Source organism: Caretta caretta, chromosome 11 (genome assembly GCF_965140235.1).
Source record: "Caretta caretta isolate rCarCar2 chromosome 11, rCarCar1.hap1, whole genome shotgun sequence".
NCBI classification, from domain to species: Eukaryota; Metazoa; Chordata; order Testudines; family Cheloniidae; genus Caretta; species Caretta caretta.
Window position 1 is genome coordinate 77833981 of NC_134216.1, and position 24089 is coordinate 77858069.

A 24089-nucleotide genomic window follows, 5' to 3' on the forward strand; every position below is an offset into this window, starting at 1 on the left:
CCCTGCGTCTCTCTGTGCACCCCAGAGGCAGACGGAAGTGGAACGGCCGCTGGTGGTGTCCAAGTGCGAGGGGCTGCACCGGTTTCTGGCTGAACAGGAGCGCCTCCTCCTGGCCCGGCTGGGAGAGCTGGGCGAGGAGATTGGGAGGAGGAGGGAGGAAAATGCCACCCACCTGGGTGAGGAGATTTCCCGGCTCAGCGCCCAGATCACGGAGCTGGAGGGGAAGCGTCAGCAGCCGGTGCTGGAATTGCTGCAGGTGAGACAGTGTCGGATGCACCCAGAGCCCAGTGCAGGGAGGGGACGGCCCCTGAGTCACTCGGGCTGACAGGGTAACTCAGTGCAGGGAGCACGGCCCGGGGCGTCTGCAGGGCCAGGGGCCCAGGGCTGCAGAGAGACAGGAGTTTGGGCTGTCGGGGAGGTGTGGGGAGGCTGGTGAAAGGCTGTTCCAGCCCTGGGCTCAGCACAGAGGACCCGGCCGTCCCGTCCCTGCGGAACATCTGGTGTGAACAGGGCTCTGCTCCCTCTAGCACAGCCCTTCAGAGTCTCCACCCCACTGGGGGAGCAGCCTGTGGGGCCGGGCTGGGGGAGCAGAGTGACCCGTCTGGGGCAGGGGGCCGGCTGGGCCATGGCCACTGACTCTCTGCTCTGTCTCTCCTTCCCCTCTGGGGTGTCAGAAGTGCTGTGAGCAGATACACCCGGGCTCCGTCTGCCCCCACGCCTCGTTGTGCTGGGAAGAGACTCAGAGCCCAGGCAGCAGACCCAGCATCCCGACCGTGGGACGGTCTCACCCTCTGGATCCAGCCCCCCTCCATCCCCATAGCCCTGGGGCTGCTGCCGCTGTGTCTGTGTGACCCACCCTGGGAAGGGGAGTGCCCCACAGCTCTGGGCTGGAGAACCCTCCCTGGGACCAGGCTGGCTTGGGGGATCATTAATGGGGCTGGGGGCCTGTCACCCCGAGGGCCCAGCTGGGACCTGGCCCCAGCTCTGACATGGCGCAAAGCCTGTCCCGTGTGAGGGGGGCCCAAGGGCCTGTGGGGAAAGAGCTGAGTGTCCCAGCCCAGGCCCTCGTGGGGCAGTGTCCCGGTCCCAGAACCCCCACCCCACGGGGAGTGACCAGGCCCCTTGGAGGCTGAGAGGAGAAGCTGAGGAGAAGCTGGGCCTGGAGAATGGGCCCCTCGCTAATCCCCGGGAGAAGCCCCTCCAGGCCCTTGTGGGGAACGTGGGGCTGGGCCAGGTGTGAGGGGAGCTGGCCCTGCCTGGGCTGGGTTTTCTCTCTGGATGGAGAGAGGCCCCCAGTCTCCAGGCCGGCTCCCCGGCAGATCGTGCAGGGGGTAAATTCCCTGGGCAGCAGAGGTCACGGCCCCGTTAGCCCTGCCTGTGGCCCAGCTCCCACCCACTCCCCATCTGGCTCTGGGGGGCAGGAACTTAGAGCAAAGGAGGGGGAGGAATAAACATGCTCGTGTCTCTGCAGGGATGAGAAGGCCATGTCTCCGCATCCGGTGCCCGAGTCCCCTGAGCTGGAAAAGAGAATCCGGGATTTCCCTCGAGAGAACAATCTCCAGGGGGCTGTGACGGGATTCCTGGGTAAGGGGCGCTGCTGGGGGTTTCTCTCATTGTATTTGAGCAGGCCAGGGGGAGGGATTTGGCCCAGCAGGTTGGGTTATTATCAGTTCCTGTGTGCCCGTATTACTCGTGGATCAGAGCTTCATTCAGAGCACTGTGACTGCCCAGCCCAGAGGGGCCCAGATCCTGGGAGAGCCCTTGGGGTCCCAGCTTCCCTGGCTGCTCAGAGCAGAGCCCAAAGGGGAAGATTTCAGGAGAGCAGATAATTCATAATCATGAATCTGTGCGCCCAGTGCTGTCTCCTGCTCTCTCCCTGGCTATCTGAGCGCAGGGGCTGATGCTCTTGGTTAACAGGAGACGTTATCACGGATTCTCAGCCTCCCTGACTGACACCAGCTGAGCCTCAGGGCCCTCGTGTTTAAGCACTTTGGGCCACACTTTCAATGGTATTTAGGTGTCTGGTGGGAACCTCCAAAGCACCTAACTCCTATGGACTTGCCTAACCTGCTTCAGCCCTTTTGAAAATCCCATTCTCCAGGCTGTTTCCCTGCCATAGGTCTGGTGCTCTTGAACAGTCCCTGGGAGGAGCTCTTTAGTGTGGAAACCCCTTAAGGTCACACTTTTTCCAGTGAGGAAAGTCACCTGGCTTCACCGCCTCCTGACTCTGAGTCTCAGAGCCTTCAGCACCCCTGCTTCACGTCAGCAAGTCCACCTGAGTTGGACACCCAAGGGCGACTTGTAGGCCCCCAGGGAGCCATGTACCCCCACTTCCTTCCCCCGGAGTGACTCTCAACCAGCACTGTAAAAGCAGGGGGGTTATTACAGGGGCAGCCAACAGGCAGACCGCGGGCCAAAGCTGGGCCACCAGCTGCTGTCCAGCAGATCCTGAAATCTTTGGATTGTTTTATTACGATCAGGATTGTTACTAGTTTTTATTGTTTTCTCTGAAGTCTGGACCTTGACGATGCCTCGACCAAGGCATCTGGACCGGAATAAGAAGTAACGGGCTCCCCGCCCCCCAGCGGCCGTCCCGGGTCCGGGGGGTCAGGCGGGGAGCGCGGGAGCGGGGGGAGGAGCCCGGCCGGGCCCGGCAGCGCCGCCCCTCCGCCAGGTAGTCGCGCGCCGGCCGCGAGAGGGGGCCGGGGTCGAGGCCGCCCTGAGCCGGCGGCGGGAGCGGGGCCAGCCACGGGGGGGGGCCGCAGCCTAAAACCAGCGGCTTTGAATTCCCAACCCCCCCCCACACCCAGAGAGCCACAGAGAGGACCCCCCACACCCCCGATACACAGATCCAGAGACCGAGACCCCCCACACACAGAGACCCTGAGAGAGAGACCCCCCCACACACACCCCCCACACAGACCCAGAGACCCCCCCCACACACAGACCCAGAGACAGAGACCCCCCCACACACAGAGACCCTGAGAGAGAGACACCCCCCACACACACACCCCACACAGACCCAGAGACCCCCCCACACAGAGACCCTGAGACAGAGACCCCCCACACACACCCCCCACACAGACCCAGAGACCCCCACACACACAGAGACCCAGAGACAGAGACACCCCCCCACACACACACAGACGCAGAGACCCCCCCACACACACAGACCCAGAGACCCCCCCCACACAGAGACCCTGAGACAGAGACCCCCCCACACACCCCCCCCACACAGACCCAGAGACCCCCCCTCACACACACAGAGACCCGCACACACGTCCTGTGAACCGGGAGTTCTCGGCTATTTCTTAAACCGCGGGCAATTAGCAGCAAGATTTGAGGAGTCCCTGAACTAGTTAATGTCCAAGAATAACAATTACTGCAACCCAATCAAGTCGTTTTCATAGTGTGTGTACATATAGACACACATACACACATATATTGGGGCTGTCAAGCGATTAAAAAAAATCACGATTAACTGTGCGGTTGTACAACAATAGAATACCATTTACTTTAAATATTTGGCATGCTTACATTTTCAAATATATTAATTTTAATTACAACACAATACGAAGTGTACAGTCCTCAATTTATATTTATTTTTGATTTCAAATATTTGCTCTGTAAAAAACAAAAAAATTGTAAAGATTCTTAAACCTTGGGCCGAGCGCTTTGCTGTTTTTAGAAATCTCACATTGGTACCTTCTTTGCGTTTTGTCAAATCTGCTGTGAAAGCGTTCTTAAAACGAATATGTGCTGGGTCATCTTCCAAGACTGCAGTAACATGAAACATATGCAGAATGCAGGTAAAATAGAGCAGGAGACCTACAATTCTCCCCCCAAGGAGTACAGTCACAAATTTAATTGATGTATTATTTTTTTAACGAGCATCATCAGCATGGAAATATGTCCTCTGGAATGGTGGCCGAAGCATGAAGGGGCATACGAATGTTTAGCATATCTGGCATATCTTGCATCGCCGGCTACAAAAGTGCCATGGGAACGCCTGTTCTCACTTTCAGGTGACATTGTAAATAAGAAGCAGGCAACAGTATCTCCTGTCAGTTGTAAACAAACTTTTGTCTTAGCGATTGGCAGAATAAGAAGTAGGACTGAGTGGACTTGTAGGCGCTAAAGTTTTAAACTGTTTTGTTTTTGAGTGCAGTGATGCAATCAGAAAAAACCCAACTGCATTTGTTACACTTTCACAATAAAGAGTTTGCACTTCAGTACTTGTATGAGGTGAATTGAAAAATACAATTTTTTTTGTTTTATCATTTTTACAGAGCATATATTTGTAATAAAAAAATAATAATAATATAAAGTGAGCACTCTGCACTTTGTGTTCTGTGTTGTAATTGAAATCGGTATTGAAAATGTATCAAAAAATACATAATAAATTGCAATTGGTATTCTATTGTTATAAGTGTGATTAATCGCGATTGATTTTTTTGAGTTAATCGTGTGAGATAACTGTGATTGACAGCCTTAACGTACATATATAAAATAATACCAAATCCTCAGAACACCAATATAATGGGGAAACTAATTCTTACCTTAAAATGACAAGTGATTTTATGTACTCATGTGGCACTTGTTGGCATTGCCCTAGCAACAAAGCTATTGAAACAGAAAAGCAGGCAGGGTGCAGCAGTGAGGCTGATGCCTAGCAGGGCTACCAGGGGGAAAAAAATCTTTTCATTTTGCCTGTGCTCCTAAGAGGTTGAAAGTTACCTAAACCCCAAAGCATAAAAGTGGGAGTGGGGGCAGGTGCTTTGAAACTTCCATTCCCAGGATCGCCATGGCACATGGGTCATGAGAGACAGAGTCTACAGGCGCCAGGGCAGGGCTTGCAACTAAACTCCCATGTTTCCCTCAGGATTTTCAAACTACACTGGACCCTCACTAGAATGTGGGATTTGGGATCCATGCCAAATCCCGCATTCTAGCGGGTACTGCGTTACAGTGGGGACCGCGTTACAATGAAAGTTAATGACCATTACTAAATTTGGGATCCGCAACCACGTTCTATCAGAATTTGTGTTATATAGACACGTGTTCTAGCGAGGGTCCGGTGTATATCTTTCAGGTTCTCGTCTCTGTCAACTCAGGCTATGTCTACCCTATAGCATTTACAGCGGCACAGCTGCAGTGGGCTAGCCCCTTGTTCTGTGTTTGGGAGTCACGGGGATTCCTTCATGGTCTTTTTCCTCTTTCAGGTGCTTTCCAGGGTCATCATGGTGCACCTTGGTAAGTGCAGACAGGGCTTGTTAAGGGGTGCGTGCACACCATGTTGTACTGACAGACCCCAGTTTCTGCATCCCTCTAAATCAATCACAGTTAGTGAAGAATGTGCAGCCTTCACCGCTGAACTCTCTTAAGGGTTGGTAGAGCAAATCTGTCATCTTTATTGTAAATAAATTGCTGTAAGACCTCAATCTCCTGGCAAGGTACAGACTTCGATTCCATCATGAAGAATAATCTATTGTTGCTGCGTAAGGGAAGGTTACAGCAGTTTTCTTGATTTTTAAATGAAACCAAGCTTTTCTCTAAGGCCTTTGGAATTTTTTGGCTCGACGTCTATACGCATCTGTTTATAATCAAATCTATTGTGACACCTGTTGATCTTCCCTTCAGCTCATCTCCTTATGAAAAATGATCATGGAGGACACATAGCTATCCGATTGGCTCTTGGTGGTTGTGCCAACAGACCCTTCTTCCGTATAGTGGCCGCATATAACAAGCGAGCACGGGACAGCAAGTATTTGGAGCAAGTGGGCTGCTATGACCCACTCCCAAATAGCCACAATGAAAAGCTTGTTGGCTTGAACATCGAGAGAATCAAACACTGGATTGGTTGTGGAGCACATGTCACAAAACCGGTTGAAAAACTTCTAGGTAACTCAGTGTGTTTTCCAATCTCAGCTATTTGCTTCAGAGTAACAGCCGTGTTAGTCTGTATTCGCAAAAAGAAAAGGAGTACTTGTGGCACCTTAGAGACTAACCAATTTATTTGAGCATGAGCTTTCGTGAGCTACAGCTCACTTCATCGGATGCATACCGTGGAAACTGCAGCAGACTTTATATACACACAGAGAATATGAAACAATACCTCCTCCCACCCCACTGTCCTGCTGGTAATAGCTTATCTAAAGTGATCATCAGGTTGGGCCATTTCCAGCACAAATCCAGGTTTTCTCACCCTCCACCCCCCCACACAAATTCACTCTCCTGCTGGTGATAGCCCATCCAAAGTGACAACTCTTTACACAATGTGCATGATAATCAAGTTGGGCCATTTCCTGCACAAATCCAGGTTCTCTCACCCCCTCACCCTCCTCCCAAAAACCACACACACAAACTCACTATCCTGCTGGTAATAGCTCATCCAAAGTGACCACTCTCCCTACAATGTGCATGATAATCAAGGTGGGCCATTTCCAGCACAAATCCAGGTTTTCTCACACCCTCCCCACCCCCATACACACACAAACTCACTCTCCTGCTGGTAATAGCTCATCCAAACTGACCACTCTCCAAGTTTAAATCCAAGTTAAACCAGAACATCTGGGGGGGGGGGGGTAGGAAAAAACAAGGGGAAATAGGCTACCTTGCATAATGACTTAGCCACTCCCAGTCTCTATTTAAGCCTAAATTAATAGTATCCAATTTTCAAATGAATTCCACTTCAGCTGGAGTCTGGATTTGAAGTTTGTTTGTTTTAAGATAGCGACCTTCATGTCTGTGATTGCGTGACCAGAGAGATTGAAGTGTTCTCCGACTGGTTTATGAATGTTATAATTCTTGACATCTGATTTGTGTCCATTTATTCTTTTATGTAGAGACTGTCCAGTTTGTCCAATGTAAATGGCAGAGGGGCATTGCTGGCACATGATGGCATATATCACATTGGTGGATGTGCAGGTGAACGAGCCTCTGATAGTGTGGCTGATGTTATTAGGCCCTGTGATGGTGTCCCCTGAATAGATATGTGGGCACAATTGGGAACGGGCTTTGTTACAAGGATAAGTTCCTGGGTTAGTGGTTCTGTTGTGTGGTATGTGGTTGTTGGTGAGTATTTGCTTCAGGTTGCGGGGCTGTCTGTAGGCAAGGACTGGCCTGTCTCCCAAGATTTTTGCTTATTTCTCTTAAAAGACAATAGGTTTTCCTTGGTGATCCTCTGCATACTTGGAGTACCAAAGACTCTTTCTTCATTTCTTTGCATGAATCCTTGAGAATATGTATATATGCAATCACCCTTCTTTTGGCCACAGGAAATGGGATGTTTCAGAGTAGCAGCCTTGTTAGTCTGTATCCGGAAAAAGAACGGGAGGACTTGCGGCACCTTAGAGACTAACAAATTCAATTAAGCATAAGCTTTTGTGGGCTACAGCTCACTTCATCAGATGAATAGAATGGAACATACAGTAAGAAGATATATACACATACAGAGAATCATGAAAAGGTGGGAGTTGCCATACAAACTGTAAGAGGCTAATTAAGATGAGCTATAATTTGTTAGTCTCTAAGGTGTCACAAGTACTCCTGTTCTTTTTGAGGAAATGGGAACGGGTCTCATTTATGGAGACGCTGAGCTGGCCGAGACAGCAGTAAAAGGCACTTTAAGCCACTAGAGGGTTAGTGAGACAGACAATTACTCTCACTTCTTAAAAGTCTCATTAACTATTGGAACAGTTGACCCAGGGTTGTCGTGAATTCTCCATCACTGACAATTTAACTTGAGATTGGATGTTTTTCTGAAATATATATGCTAAGAATTATTTTGGGGAAGTTCTATAGCATGTGTTATATAGGATGTCAGACGAGATAATCACAGCGCTCCCTTTTAGCCTTTGAATCTGTGCGTCTAGAACAGTCATATTGCAACTCCAGCTATAAATATCAATAATCTTTCTTTCAGGTCTTTCTGGATTTTTCCCATTGCATCCTATGACAATCACAAATGCAGAAAGATTAAGGAAGAGAAGAGCCTTGAAAGCCATAACAGCTTCTGAGGAAGAAACTCCAGGTGACTGATAACATCTAACTGAACTGAATTACTCAAAAGATTACTGTACAGACAACGATCAGAACAGTGTGCCAACTAAAAAGGACAATATATTTACTACAGGCAAAGAAATGATAGTGGATGTGAATTATTTCATAAGAACATTAAAGTATTTTGAAGCTTTAGGAGTCCTCAGACAAGGATTCTGATGGTCCTCATTTGTTAATTACTTCTTATTTTGCACAAATTATTAATCTTTCATGTTTGTCAAACTGCAGTTACTTAGGCCCAGATCCACCAAGGTAAAATTTAGGCTCCTAAATTCCACTGAAATCCAATGGAAGTCAAGAACCAAAATACCTTTGTGGATCTGGGCCTTCCAGATTACAGCATTCATACAAACTGAATACAAACTCCCGTTTTCTAAATAGCTCTATTGTGGAGGTAGAGAGAGCGTTACTGACTGTCGTAAGAGTCTAATGTATAGGAAGTTGTGCTGGATCAACGAACAGGTGAGGATGCACCTGGAGGCTTCCTTCTAAACGTCACCTTACCATTACTTAAGACAAGCCACAGTTGGTTTTTAATTTTACAGTGAACTATTTCAAGATTTTTGTTAGAGGAGGGACACTCAGACCTGGCCACTGTTGCTTCTTTATTTTCACCCAATGAAGCCGCAAATAGTGTAAGCGGCAGAAAATCCTTTTTTCGGTGCAGGGGTGCAGCACAGAATGTGACACGAATTACTTAACCACACTACTGTTCTTCCAGAAGGTATCCCACAGAACATGACCACTCTAAACATAGCAAATACTTGGATGGTTTTATACCTTTCTCCCTGAACAGTATTTGATCAAACATTATACATGCATCCAGCTAAACCAATAATTTAAAAAACCAGGAATTACTACATGCTGTTCATAGATTATCAGCCACCCATAGCAGCCATTCATATTCCAGCGTGTTAAGCACAATAAGAATTGAGCTATGTTCAGAGGCAGACGGCTATCCCTGTTACTGGGAGGAACTCGCACGTCATTCATTCTATCGTCTTCCATCCACATTCTAACTCGCTTAAATGTCTTAGGTAAGGCTTGTACCATCCCCGAAGATCACCAACCGCAGACTCTGGTAGACCAAACAAAGCCACTGAGTTTGAGTCATAGAACCATCACCCCAAAAGCCTTAATGCCAATCAGTGCAAATCTCAGAATTGATGATGGGGAGCACATGAGATCTTTCTCAGCCCACGCAGTGCAGCGCATCACCCCTTTTAAAGCACTCGACGTAACAAAGCTGAGACACGCTCACTGGACGATCACAGTATCCTGCTTATTTAAGAAGAGCACAATACAATAGACCACTCTAGTGCTGACAGAAAAGTCGCCTTCCTCAGCTGTTGCTCCAAGATGGCAATCTGCTGCTGTTCCTGCATGTGAGGAAGTTGGTGGGGCTCAAAAGGAGGGCAGCTCACAGCAAGAGAAATGGCTGAGAAGAGCTAGGCAAGTTAGAGGCACTTGAGATGCATTGCCGGCCTGTGTGTTGCTCCCTTGGCAGCACACCCATAAGGGTGCGGGGAGAACCATGGAAACTCAGCCAGCTCTCACTTGCCAGGCAGCTGGGAATTGGTTACATTTTTAATGGAGAAGTAAAATCTGAGCAAATGTATACATGGAACCAAAGAAAAATAAGATCTTTTGGGTGATACCTGAAGTCCTGCCTGAAAAGGTTCAGGCAGACGTGGCTGGTTTGGATTTTGCCTATTAGTACATTTAAACCAGGGGTTCTCCGAACACATTTTTTGGTGGCCTCGGACTGTGACCCACCAATTCTTGCTGGTGGCCGCACTGACACTTTTCCCTAAAATACGTAACTGTAGGAAAAACAAATAAATATGCACAGACCCGTGTCCAAATCCTTGTAATTTATTTATGTAGGGTTTTTTCAGACTCACAAATAATATGAAAAATTATATTTGTGTGTTGAATATTGCTTTTCGCAGCACACTCAGTAGCTAGCTGGGAGTTTGTGAAAAGTGATATTAACAAACATCCAAGTATCACTTTTCACAGCCTCCCAGGTAGCTAGTCAGTGTGCTGTGAAAAGTGATACTTGCATGTTTCTTTGTTTCGCTTTTCTCAGCAAGCCCCGGGTTTGGAGAGGGAGGCAGCAGGGGTCTGGGGCAATGGGGGGGATAGAGGTGGAACCAGGGAAGGCAGTGGGGGCTGGGGGCGATAAATGGGGGTTCGGGGAGGCGTCGGGGAGAATGGTGAGCCCTGCTGCCATATGGCTGGAGCTGGGAGGCAGCACCCCCAGGGTCCAGAGCGAGCGGATGGAGCCCAGGGTTGGTGGCGGCTGCTGCTGAGCAGCTGGAGGTGTGGATCAATACCCACCACCCTGGGGCTGGGGCTGGGGTTAGGGAGCGGGGTGAGGGCTGGGGGTCGGTGCCAGAGCCCGGAGCCAGCACTTGCTGCTGCACAGCCAGGGGTTAGCGCCCAGGGCCAAGGTCACGTGGCCGGAGCCTGGGTCAGAGCCCGGGGCTCGAGCCGTGCAGCTGAAGCCCTGCGGCCAGGTTCTCACCCAGGGCTGAAGCCCAAGCCCCAACGTGCCCTGCCCACCCCACAGGTGAGTCAAGAACTCACCTGGCTCCTGCAGCATGGTGCCCCACCTGTCTCCAGAGGCGGTGCATGGTGGCTCATGCAGGAGCACCAGGGAGGGAAGGGGAGAGGCTGATGCTTTGGCCTCTCCACCACTGCCCAGGAGGCTGTTAGGCCTGCACAGAAAGCCCCTGGTGGCCGCATGCGAGAAATGCTGAGTTAAACTCACTTCCATGCTCTCAAAACCTTTGCCTTTGTACCTCCTAACTGCTGGTTTCTCAGGTCAGAGTGTACTTAAGGGTTAAGTGAAGTGCTGCTGTAAGAATAAGCTTCGTGTCCTTTAAAGGAAACCAAGACAGAAAAAAATACTGATGATTTTTAATATTTTTTCTTTATCTAAAAAAATTAATGAAACGATATAGAAAATTCTATTAAACACACCTTTTGCATTTTACAGATTTGTAGTATGCAAAATTTGATTTTATGTAATGCCCATCCCCATATATATTCCAGATTAGTATAAACAAGACATAATTTCCCTGGTAACTGGGACCAGTTTTTATTCTGTCTCCTCAAATTTAAAAGTTCATTTGTATGTAGGCTTCGGAAAGAGTTCCTTTCTCATTTCTAAACACACAACGCGGTTTTCTTTTCTGGATTTCTCGCCCTCAAATACAAGGAGGTGGGTCTGCAGGGTTGCTTCTGGACCAGTCTGAATGAGGGATGGTTTATTCTCCTGTTTAAAAAAACAAAATTATTTCTAGTGTTACAGGAATAAAAGACAGAGAAGTCTGGTTTATAAAGCTGGATCTCTGCATCCCTCTCCCAAAAGGACTGCATGATCAGGCTCAAGGGACTATTCAGAAATAAATTGTTTATCATCCCTTTAATCGAGTTATACCAAAGCAAGAGTTAGACAGTGGTTGGGCAATCACCATACAGTTAAATGGAGTAAATATTAATTAGAATGTTACTGCCAATAAAGACAGGTGACTCAGTAGTAAAGCTTTGATAATTAGGGGAGGCAACATTGTCTAGTAATAACTGGCTGAACGAAGAGAGGTCCTACACTCAACAGTCACTCCCATGTTGGAGGAATCTCAACTACAAAGCTGAACAATCATCTTCCCAAAATAATTTTAAAATGGTGACACCCCCAATGACTTGTCTCTCAGACAGAAAGAAAAGAAATAATGGTGGGGAGAAAAGGGGACCCTGGTCTGGGGAGAGGAGGCATACAGAAGTTCTGTGTGGTAGGGGAAGGTCGGAGGGCACACAGAGCCCCAGCCTGGGGGAGATGAAGAAACATGGGACAGAGCCTGTGACATGAAAGAGGGGTGAGCAGCTGCAGGGAATCTGTGAAACAGAGAGGATGGGAGGGTGGCACATGGGGGGGAGGGGAATGGAGGGCAGCCGGGAGCCCTCAGTGTGTGCAATGAGTACAGCCTACAGAAGCATCGAAGTGTGAGAGTGCCAAGTTCATAATACTTTGCATGTCTAAAATGACTTTTATCACTGTCCCAAAGAACTTTAAAAATGCAGATTATTTCTTCCCATTACAAATAAACTCTCTTGCCATGGTTTTCTGGAGAGAGCTGCAGAGTCAGAATATTAGCTATGTTTCTGGCTCATGACCAAAACAGATAATCTGTCAACATTTGCTTTACGTGCATGTAGCATTCAGGGGTGGGGTTCTGGGAAGGGATCAGGAGTGATGCTTATATGCCTAAATCGTCCAGTAGAAGATTTTGGAAGTAAAAGATGTCTGACAGAGGCAGGGTTCGGTATGAACCTAGCTCTCAGGTAAAGCCTGGCCCCTTCTTGGTGGCTGTAGAGCATTCTTTCTGAAAAGACCTAGTCTTGGACTGCAAAGGTGTGGGGTAGCATTTAAGGAGCACTGACAGGGGATGCATACTTCCTACTGTCAAGGAGCTCAGCTGCACAGGGGCTCACTGCACACCACTATACAGCGGAGATCTGGAACTTGATCAGTGGATCCTTTGTGTTCTCTTAAATAGTAGGGATGAATATTCCCTCCACTGCGGGAATTACTGGATAAAATCATATTGTTGGTGTAATGCAGGAAGTCAGATTAAAAAACTCACATTAGTCCTGTCCATGGAATCACAGCACTGGAAGGACCGTCCTAGTCCCGTCCCCTGCACTCAAGGCAGGACTAAGTACAGTAGAACCTCAAAAATACGAACACCAGAGTTACAGACGGACCCGTCAGCCAGACACCATGTGGCCCCAGAAGTACGCAGTCAGGCAGCAGCGGAGACGAAAAACAAAAAACCCAACAAATACTGAGCTGTGCCGGCATGGCATCGTCCAGTTAGGCTCATCGGGGCTGCCTGTCCCCACCCCCACCCACTACTTGCCACGCGGAAGGCCAGCCACGTACAGGTGAAGACGCTGAGGTTCACAGGCACAGCTGTGAGCTCCCGAGAAGGAGTGCTGGGGTCGGCACTAGCCACAGGGGCTGTTTCCCGCCTCTGGCTGGGAGGGGGACAAGCCTGCAACCTTAGTCTCAGTCCAGGAAAGAAGCTCCCTGAGCTGCTGCTGGAACCTGGCCGAGAGCGTCAGCTGCTGGAGCCCGAACTCCTGCCCGCCTGCCGCGCTCTGGAGGAGCGGCTGCGTTTGAAAGGGCCCCGGCCTGCACTGCGCACCCACTGGTGCCAAAGCGCCCCCGGGTGCCTCACGCATCACCCTTGCAGTCAGGGGGCAAGAATCAGAAACTTGCCGGGCAGCCGCTGCAGAGCGTGAGCCCCCGTTCCGAGCACTCCGCCCTGAGGAGCAGCCCATAACGGCTTGGGCAAAGTTACGAACAACCTCCATTCCCGAGGTCTCCGTAATTCTCCTGTATTATCTAGACCAGGGGCTGTCAACAGGCGAACCACGGGCCAAATCCGGGTTGCCAGACGCTTTTGAACGGACCCAACAAACTTTTTATTTACATATTATCGTTATTATTATTTTTTAAAAGGATTTTCTCTGCAGTCTGGCCCCGACTGTACATTGATGAAGAATTTGGACCTTGACAAAAAATAATTGACTACCCCTCATCTAGACCATCCCTGAGCGGTGACTGTCGATCCTGCTAAGAACCTACAATGACAGAGATTCCACAACCTCCCTAGGTAATTTGTTCCAGTGCTTAACTATGCTGGCAGGAAGTTTTTCCTAACGTCCGACCTAAACCTCCCTCGCTGCAATTTCAGCCCATTGCTTCTTGTCCTGTCCTCAGAGATTCACAAGAACAATTTTTCTCCCTCCTCCTTCTAACAACCTTTTATGTACTTGAAAACTGTTCTCATGTCCCCTCTCAGTCTTCTCTTCTCCAGACTAAACAAACCCAGTTCTTTCAACCTTTTCTCGTAGATCATGTTTTCTAGACCAGCGGTTCTCAACAGGGGGTTCGTGGCCCACTGGGGGTCCATGAACCCTTTCAGGGGGGCCGCAGGGCCCCGTGGCTAAAATCCAAAGCCCGAACCCCAGCACCTCCCGCAGGGCTGAAGCCGGGAGCAGCAGGGCTGAATTCTGGAGCCCCGAGCCCCGGTGCTCCCCAAGGGACAGAAGCCCTGAGCCCATGGGCAGAGTTGGGGGAACACAGGGGTGTTACACCCCTCCCAAACTACAGTGCAAGAGCAGGGCAGTCCTGGGGTAGCTCCACACCCCCCCTCCACCACCTCCTCTCTCCACCCCCTGGCTAGGTCGGAGGTGGGAAGCCAGAGTCCGGCAGCCTGGGACAGCTGCTGCTCTGACTGGTGCCATGGAGCAGGCAGCCGCAGCGTTGCCTGGTCTCCTGCTGCTGCAGGGGGTTGAAGCTGCTCCCCTTTGCTCATGCAGCTGGTAAGAGCTGCCTGGGCGGGGGGATCTGGCTGCTTTGTGGCTGGCAGAGCCCTCAGGGTACAGGGAGCGCAGGGGAGCCCTGAGAGCACACAGCCCCTAGCTACCTCCTCCCTGCACCCTGAGCTACCCTCTGCCCACACACAGCCCCTAGCTACCTCCCTCCCTGCACCCTGAGCTACCCCCCTGCACACAGCCCCTAGCTATCCCTCTCCCTGCACCTCAAACTTTTTGAGCTCAGCCCCCCCACCTTTGAGTTATAATTTTTGGTTGTAGGCCCCCCCCAAGTCCAGACAGGCGGGTGGCCTGCTGAGGTGAGTCAGGGGTGGATGTAGCATACCCTCCCCAGACCCCGACGTCGGAGCTGGCTTGAGCCTCACGGGCCCCTGCCCACCCAAAACAGAAGTCAAACTATACCTATGCAAACTTGTTTTCCCCCCTTTCCCCGGCCCAGAGCCTCCCCCTCCCACACTGAGCCCTGGAGATTTTAATGGCATGTTGTGGGTGGCCTCAGAAAGAAAAAGGTTGAGAACCCCTGTTCTAGACCTTTAATCATTTTTGTTACTCTCCTCTAGACCTTCTCCAATTTGTCCACATCCTTCCCGAAATGTGGCGCCCCGACTTAGACACAATACTTTAGCTGAGGCCACATCAGCATGGAGTAGAGCAGAAGAATTACGTCTTGTATCTTGCTTACAACACTCCTGCTAAATCCTGCCCAGGATGAGGTTCGCTTTTTTTGCAAGGTTACACTGTTGACTCATATTTAGCTTGTGGTCCACTATGACCCCCAGATCCCCTTCCGCAGTACTCCTTCCTAGGCTGTCACGTCCTGCTCTGTATGTGTGCAGCTGACTGTTCTGTCCTAAGGAGAGTACTTTGCATTTGTCCTTATTGAATTTCAGCCTGTTAACTTCAGACCATTTCTCCAGTTTGTGCAGATCATTTTGAATTTTAATCCTATCCTCCAGAGCACTTGCAACCCCTCCCATCTTGGTATCATCCGCAAACTTTATCAGTAAAAAGAAAAGGAGGACTTGTGGCACTTTAGAGACTAACCAATTTATTTGAGCATAAGCTTTCGTGAGCTACAGCTCATTTCATCGGATGCATACTGTGGAAAGTACACAAGATCTTTTCATACACACAAACCATGAAAAAATGGGTGTTTACCACTACAAAAGGTTTTCTCTCTCCCCACCCCACTCTCCTGCAGGTAATAGCTTATCTAAAGTGATCACTCTCCTTACAATGTGTATGATAATCAAGGTGGGCCATTTCCAGCACAAATCCAGGGTTTAACAAGAAAGTCTGAGGCGGGGGGGGGGGGGGGGGTAGGAAAAAACAAGGGGAAATAGGTTACCTTGCAGAATGACTTAGCCACTCCCAGTCTCTATTCAAGCCTAAGTTAATTGTATCCAATTTGCAAATGAATTCCAGTTCAACAGTCTCTCGCTGGAGTCTGGATTTGAAGTTTTTTTGTTTTAATATCGCAACTTTCATGTCTGTAATCGCGTGACCAGAGAGATTGAAGTGTTCTCTGACTGGTTTATGAATGTTATAATTCTTGACATCTGATTTGTGTCCATTTATTCTTTTACGTAGAGGCTGTCCAGTTTGGCCAATGTACATGGCAGAGGGGCCTTGCTGGCACATGATGGCATATATCACATTGGTGGATGTGCAGGTGAACGAGCCTCTGATAGTGTGGCTGATGTGATTAGGCCCTGTGATGGTGTCCCCTGAATAGATATGTGGGCACAGTTGGCAACGGGCTTTGTTGCAAGGATAGGTTTCTGGGTTAGTGGTTCTGTTGTGTGGTGTGTGGTTGTTGGTGAGTATTTGCTTCAGGTTGGGGGGCTGTCTGTAGGCAAGGACTGGCCTGTCTCCCAAGATTTGTGAGAGTGTTGGGTCATCCTTCAGGATAGGTTGTAGATCCTGAATAATGTTGGAGGGGTTTTAGTTGGGGGCTGAAGGTGATGGCTAGTGGCGTTCTGTTATTTTCTTTGTTAGGCCTGTCCTGTAGTAGGTGACTTTTTGGTACTCTTCTGGCTCTGTCAATCTGTTTCTTCACTTCTGCAGGTGGGTATTGTAGTTGTAAGAATGCTTGATAGAGATCTTGTAGGTGTTTGTCTCTGTCTGAGGGGTTGGAGCAAATGCGGTTGTATCGCAGAGCTTGGCTATAGACTATGGATCGTGTGGTGTGGTCAGGGTGAAAGCTGGAGGCATGTAGGTAGGAACAGCGGTCAGTAGGTTTCCGGTATAGGGTGGTGTTTATGTGACCATCGTTTATTAGCACAGTAGTGTCCAGGAAGTGGATCTTAATCGCGTCTCTGCTAAGGCTGCGTCTACACTCCCCCTTGTGTCGGTAGAACGTATGTGGCTCGGGGAGTGAATAAGCCACCCCCCGAGTGACACAAGTTACACGGACCTAAGCGCTGGTGTGGACAGTGCTATGGTGCTGGGAGAGCTTCTCCTGCCAACATGGCTACGGCTGCTCGTTGAGGGTGGAGAGCTCCCTCCCTTCGGCTTCCAGACACTCCAGTAGAGACTGCCACTGGGGGCCACGTCACTCACAGCTGTGAGGGCCGAGCGGTTAAGGGGTTGGACTCGAAATCCAATCGGGTTTCCCTGCGCAGGTTCAAATCCTGCTCACAGCGAGGCCTGTGTTTTAGCCACACTTGCTCACCAGGGCAATACATCTCCACCGACCCTGAGACGCTCTCCATACACTCCCCACCCCAGGTAAACCCTGTTCTGCTCCTTTCATGGGGATGCCTGGGATGGTGCCTCACGCTGTGTCCCTGCGGTCTCAGCTTCCGAGCCCTCTGCCCCTCACCCAGCGCCCCCCGGCTCAGCCCCACCCCTGGGTGCTGCTCCTCTCCAGCGTGTGGAAGGAGCTGAGCACGGGCAGCCCGTATAAAAGGCCATGGGAGGCTGAGCCTCCCCGAAAAGGCCGTCCATGCGGGGGGGAAACGCCGGGGATGTGGGGCGGGTCTCCCCGCCGGAGGCCCATGGGCTCGTGGTCAACTTTCGAGCGCTGGAAGCGAAGCTCCAGAGAAGTGGGGGCCCCACCTGCACCCCGCTCCCCTCTGCCTCTTAGCCCGATGCCCTGCTCTTGCTCTGCCTCTTCCCATCCCCCCTCCGCCTCTTCCCCCAAAACCTGCACCCCACCCCCCCTTGGCCTTTTCCCCCACGGCCCCTTCTTCTCGTGCCTCTTCCTGTCCTGCTCCACCTCCTTCCCCAAGGACCCCCCTGCCCCCCGCTCACTGAAGACAGAGAAAAGGGACGGGTGCCTGGCCCCATGGCCCCCCGGTAGCCCCCCTTCGGGGAAAGGGGCGGAGAGGAGCAAGCAGGGGGTGAGTGGAGTCCTGGGGGAAGAGGCGGAGAGGAGCGAGGGGCAGGTAGGGGGACCTCGGGGGCCAGAGGAGTGAACAGTGGGTGGGCGGGGCCTCGGGGGAAGAGGATGACCGGGGGCGGGGCCTCTGTGGCAGGGCCATGCTCTAGGCGCCGGTGGCCCCCCAACTTCTCGGGGTCATCTGAAACCCAGGATGAAGGTGACACAGGGCCTGGTTCCTCTTTGGGCTAAGATTCCATAACACCTCTCCCTTCCTGGCAGTGTGAAGGGGCTGGACAGGGGCATAAAGCCCTCCAGACACGGCCGGAGACAGGGAAAGGGCCGTCAATGCGGAAGAGAATCAGGCCCAGAGTTAGACAAGGGGTGCAGAGAATATTCTGGATTCTGGTCATTGCACTTCGCCCTTGCTCGAAATGCTTCCTGTATTTTCTCCATTTCACTCCCTGACTCTCGGTCTCTGCCCCTTTCCCCGTTTCTTCCTCAGAATTAGCACGTTCAGCCAGTTAATCGCAGCAATCCCGCCATAAGACGGCAGCCTGAAATCTCAGCTCTCCCCCGCCCCTCGCACGAGACCTGCTGCCAGCTGAACTGGAGAAAGAATGGGGAACGTCTCTGGCAGAGGGTGTGAAACAGACACCCGGAAAAGGTGAGTTTTCACAGGGATTTCCTCAAAGTAGGAGAAACTTGGGGTCCCAGTTAGTGCCCAGAAAACCCTTCAGGGATCAAACAAACCAGAGGCCCAGCCCACCCCGATCTGGGCTCCACGTGGGAATGAGCAGGGGGCTGCTGAGACACACACAGACTGCTGGGCACGCATGGACTGTGGCTGGGGGGGGGGCTGCCAGACCTCCCTTGGGTGACCAGACGGAAAGTGTGAAAAATCAGGACGGGGGTGGGAGGTAATCGGAGCCTATATAAGAGAAAGACCCCCTGAGCCTGCTGAGCCCTGTGGCCCTTCCCAGCCACGCCCGTGGGAGCAGAAAACACCGAGAGACCAGGCCGGGGAGGTCATATGGTTTATTGGACCCGCTTCTGTTGGGGAGAGAGACCAGGGCCTGAGGACGAGCCCTGCGGAGCTCGAAGGCTTGTCTCTCCCCAGCAGAAGTTGGAGAATGAAAGAGTGTCACGGAGTCCCTGGGCGATGCTCTGGAACTGCTCCCCATGAAGCCAGTCAGGACTCTGGGGCAGTCGCCTTTCTGTGAGCAGCCTGTCTTCAGGACACGCAGCTCACTCAGCTTCCACCTTCCTGGGTCTGACCTCGGAGCATTCAGCATCCTCTGCCCCTCCGTGCGCTTCCCACAGCGAGTCCGCTCAGGCGGGGCTCCTGGGGAAGCCAGAGGGTCCTGCCCCCCAACTTCGCAGTCAGACGTGACTCTCAGCCAGCCAGTAAAACAGAAGGTTTATTAGACGACAGGAACATGGTCTAAACCAGAGCTTGCAGGTGCAGAGAACGGGACCCCTCAGCTGGGTCCATTTTGGGGGGCAGTGAGCCAGACAACCACGTCTGCACTTCACTCCATGTCCCAGCCAGCCCCAAACTGAAAACTCCCTCCAGCCCCTCCTCCTCTGGGCTTTGTTCCTTTCCGGGGCCAGGTGGTCACCTGATTCCTTTGTTCTCCAACCCTTCAGCTCTCACCTTGCAGGGGGGGAAGGGCCCAGGCCATCAGTTGCCAGGAAACAGGGTGTTGGCCATTCTCTGTGTCCAGACTCCTGCACACACATGCCCTCTAGGGCTCTGCAATGATCATACACCCTTACTCCACCCCCTAGATACTTAAGAACTGCCTAGGGGAAACTGAGGCACCCCCACACTATTCAGAGGAAACATTAAGAACAGTCCCACTTTGTCACACTTGGTAAACGGGGCACAACCAATCAATATGTGTTTTAATATGGCCAAATGTAAATGTCCAGGGAGGAAAAAAAATGCAGGTCACGCTCACTGGATGGGGGCCTCTATCCTGGGAAGCAGTGACTCTGAAAAAGACTTGGAGATCATCTTGGACAATCAGCTGAGCATGAGCTGCCAATGTGACACTGTGCCAAAAGGCCTAATGTGATCTTTTGATGTATAAACAGGGGAACCTTGAGGAGGAGCAGAGAGGGTATTTCACCTCTGTGTTTGGCACTGGTGTGACTGCGGCTGGAATCCTGTGTCCAGTTCTGGTGCCCACAGTTCAAGAGGACATAGAAACATTGGAGAGATTCAGAGAAGAGCTGCCAGAATGATGAAAGGATTGGAAAATCTGCCTTACAGTGAGACTTAAGGAGCTGTGTCTATTAAGCTTATCAAAAAGAAGGTTAAAGGGTGACTTGATCATAGTTTCTAAGTACCTGCTTCGAAGCAGAAATTTTATAATGGGCTCTTCTATCTAGCAGGCAAACGTCTAACAAGATCCAATCTTTGGAATTTGGAGCCAGACAAATTCAGACTGGAAATAAGGCACACATTTTTAACAGCCAATCATTGTGGCAGACTCCCCATAACTGGCTATTTTTAAACCAAGCCACACTCTGAACTGTTTTGTAATGTATTGTGGGAGAACTTGTCTGTCCTCAGCCCGTGTGTGGAAGTGTTTTTAGCCCACTGTGAGGTTCTGTACCTCAGGGGAACACCTTACACCCATATGAGTTGCATCCGAGAGTGCTGAAGGAACTGGCAGCTGTGATTGCAGAGCCATTGGCCATTATCTTTGAAAACTCGTGGCGAACCGGGGAAGTCCCGGATGACTGGAAAAAGGCTAATGTAGTGCCAATCTTTAAAAAAGGGAAGAAGGAGGATCCTGGGAACTACAGGCCAGTCAGCCTCACTTCAGTCCCTGGAAAAATCATGGAGCAGATCCTCAAAGAATCAATCCTGAAGCACTTGCATGAGAGGAAAGTGATCAGGAACAGCCAGCATGGATTCACCAAGGGAAGGTCATGCCTGACTAATCTAATCGCCTTCTATGATGAGATTACTGGTTCTGTGGATGAAGGGAAAGCAGTGGATGTATTGTTTCTTGACTTTAGCAAAGCTTTTGACACGGTCTCCCACAGTATTCTTGTCAGCAAGTTAAGGAAGTATGGGCTGGATGAATGCACTACAAGGTGGGTAGAAAGCTGGCTAGATTGTAGGGCTCAATGGGTAGTTATCAATGGCTCCATGTCTAGTTGGCAGCCGGTATCAAGTGGAGTGCCCCAAGGGTCGGTCCTGGGGCCGGTTTTGTTCAATATCTTCATAAATGATCTGGAGGATGGTGTGGATTGCACTCTCAGCAAATTTGCGGATGATACTAAACTGGGAGGAGTGGTAGATACGCTGGAGGGGAGGGATAGGATACAGAAGGACCTAGACAAATTGGAGGATTGGGCCAAAAGAAATCTGATGAGGTTCAATAAGGATAAGTGCAGGGTCCTGCACTTAGGACGGAAGAACCCAATGCACAGCTACAGACTAGGGACCGAATGGCTAGGCAGCAGTTCTGCGGAAAAGGACCTAGGGGTGACAGTGGACGAGAAGCTGGATATGAGTCAGCAGTGTGCCCTTGTTGCCAAGAAGGCCAATGGCATTTTGGGATGTATAAGTAGGGGCATAGCGAGCAGATCGAGGGACGTGATCGTCCCCCTGTATTCGAGATTGGTGAGGCCTCATCTGGAGTACTGTGTCCAGTTTTGGGCCCCACACTTCAAGAAGGATGTGGATAAATTGGAGAGAGTCCAGCGAAGGGCAACAAAAATGATTCGGGGTCTGGAACACATGGGTTATGAGGAGAGGCTGAGGGAGCTGGGATTGTTTAGCCTGCAGAAGAGAAGAATGAGGGGGGATTTGATAGCTGCTTTCAACTACCTGAAAGGGGGTTCCAAAGAGGATGGCTCTAGACTGTTCTCAATGGTAGCAGATGACAGAACGAGGAGTAATGGTCTCAAGCTGCAGTGGGGGAGGTTTAGATTGGATATTAGGAAAAACTTTTTCACTAAGAGGGTGGTGAAACACTGGAATGCGTTACCTAGGGAGGTGGTAGAATCTCCTTCCTTAGAGGTTTTTAAGGTCAGGCTTGACAAAGCCCTGGCTGGGATGATTTAACTGGGAATTGGTCCTGCTTCGAGCAGGGGGTTGGACTAGATGACCTTCTGGGGTCCCTTCCAACCCTTATATTCTATGATTCTATGATTCTATGATATGTTCATCCTTATAAAAGGATTGTGTCGTATCCAATGCAAAGGTTGTCATGTTGGGTGTCTTTGGAAGGCTCATGATGCACTGAGCATTGTTGTTATAGTAATGTAATGTGTAAGGTTGTAATTTCATGTATATAGTTATGAGGCTGAAAATGTGGCCTCATGGTTTAAAACATGCCCAGGCAAAACTGTCCAAGAGCAGAGGGGCAGTTCACACCCCATCAGGGCATGTATGGGACAAACCCAGCTCAGCCTCATAGGAACAAAGGACACTGGCCTACGCAGCAACAAAGGATCTGTTGGACTCTCGAGTGAGTCACCCCCCTTACTTTAGTCAATTTGGGAGGGCAATGAAATAATGCTCACCTGACTCTGAAGGGGGATGGCAAAGCCAAGAGGGAAGAAAGAACATGATAAAAGGGAGAGGCGTTTGCCATGCTCTTCCTCTCTCTTCCACCTCCATCTACAGACATCACCACACCAAGCAACTGAAGTGCTGATCAAAGGGGAGAGCCTGGCTGAAGGGCAACCGGCCAGCCTGTGGTGAAAGCATCTAAGTTTGTAAGGACACTGAAAGTGTTAAGATCAGGGTGGATTTGATTTAAATCACTAGTAAGGAAGACTTGATTCATCATGGATTTCTACATAAAAGTGCATTTTTGTTGGTTGTTATAACCTTAATAAATATTCTTCACAACTCAGAGATAGATGTAAGTTTCATTTTTAGAAGGTAAACATGATATATTTTTAAAGTGATTTATTTTGAAAACTTTTCAGATTAGTTTTACAGCAAAATCAGAAAATGAATGATTGGTTATTTCATTTACCAAACGTAATTGAAGCAGATATTTATGAAGTTGTTGGGAGGTGAACTATCATTAATATTTGGAGGATTTTCTCGCCATGCTGTATCACAGGGATCAGCAACCTTTGCCACGCGGCCTCCCAGGGAAAGCTGCTGGTGGGCCAGGCCGGTTTGTTTACCTGCGGTGTCTGCAGGTTCAGCTGCTCCAGGCTAATGGGAGCTGCAGGAAGTGGCATGGGCCGAGGGACCTGCTGGCTTCCCTTCCCGCAGCCCCCATAGGCCTGGGATGGCAAACTGTTGCCCGTGGGAGCTGCGATCGGCCGAACCTGCAGACATGGCAGGTAAACAAACCAGCCCGGACCTCCAGGGGCTTTCCCTGACGTGCCACGTGCCAAAGGTTGCTGATCCCTGCTGTATTAGAAGGAGAACAGACATTTAAATTGTTTTATTTAACTAAAACAACAACATTATATATTCTGGATTTTTTTTATTCAACAGCAAACATACAATATTTTAACAAAACAAGCATATGAATTTTTGAATTTAGTTAAACATTCAAGTTTTTTAAAATCAGGTTTTTTGGTTACAATTGTTTTTAACTAAAATAGTTAAATGAAATATTTTTTAAGAAATTTAATTGACTATGTCAGCCAGGTCAACATAAGAAACTTAAAATACTGGCTTCTGCAGCTACCTCAGTCGTCTTCACCTTCATTTTCCTGTTTGTTCATAATCTGGAAAAGAAAAACAAGCTTCCCTGCTTGTTCAGGTCCCAAACGATTTCTCAATTTGGAATGAACTAGTCCAAAGGAAGAGAATATTCTTTCTACATTGGCAGAAGAAGCGACTGTTGTTAAAAGTGAGATTATCACTTCAACAGTCTCTGAATCCAAGTGCTTAAGTGAATTCCACCAGTTCACTGGTGTGACTTTCTTTAAAACATCATCAGCAATCCTATATTTCTTGAATGGTTCACCCTTAGCTCTGCAGTTTATTCTAGTTGGCATTCTGGAGGGATGATTGCTGGATGTCCATGTCGTAGCCAATCCCTCTTCTTCAGCAGTTAAGATTTGACCCTGGTACCAAGTATTGAGAATATTTGCAAGAAAATGAGCTGGAGATAGTGCTTGTCCCATTTGTTTTTTTTTTAATGCTTGTAATTTAGCTCTGTCATTGCATATTTCTCTTTTTAAGATCTCACTCGGTTCCTTCCAATTTCAACAGCATCAGCAGTAAAACAGCTATTTCCCTGCGTTCAAGGCTACAGAAATAGGCTTCAGGGTACTCAGCATGCGTTCAACATTTCTC

General features: G+C 49.8%; 2 long non-coding RNA genes and 1 other non-coding gene across 3 annotated transcripts; 2 read left to right on the forward strand and 1 right to left on the reverse strand.

Annotated features, from left to right (window-relative positions):
- The first annotated feature begins 2618 nt into the window (after window positions 1-2618).
- Window positions 2619-8196, forward strand: LOC142068485 (uncharacterized). Its single transcript, XR_012664308.1, has 2 exons — window positions 2619-2674; window positions 7925-8196. It is a non-coding gene; the product is annotated as an uncharacterized LOC142068485 (long non-coding RNA).
- A 2776-nt stretch (window positions 8197-10972) lies between these two features.
- On the reverse strand, window positions 10973-12842 carry LOC142068486 (uncharacterized). Its single transcript, XR_012664309.1, has 2 exons — window positions 12714-12842; window positions 10973-11344 (listed from the first exon to the last, which is right to left on the reverse strand). It is a non-coding gene; the product is annotated as an uncharacterized LOC142068486 (long non-coding RNA).
- Window positions 12843-17035: 4193 nt separating this feature from the next.
- TRNAS-CGA (transfer RNA serine (anticodon CGA)) lies at window positions 17036-17117 on the forward strand. The gene has a single exon. It is a non-coding gene; the product is annotated as a tRNA-Ser (tRNA).
- Window positions 17118-24089: the final 6972 nt, after the last annotated feature.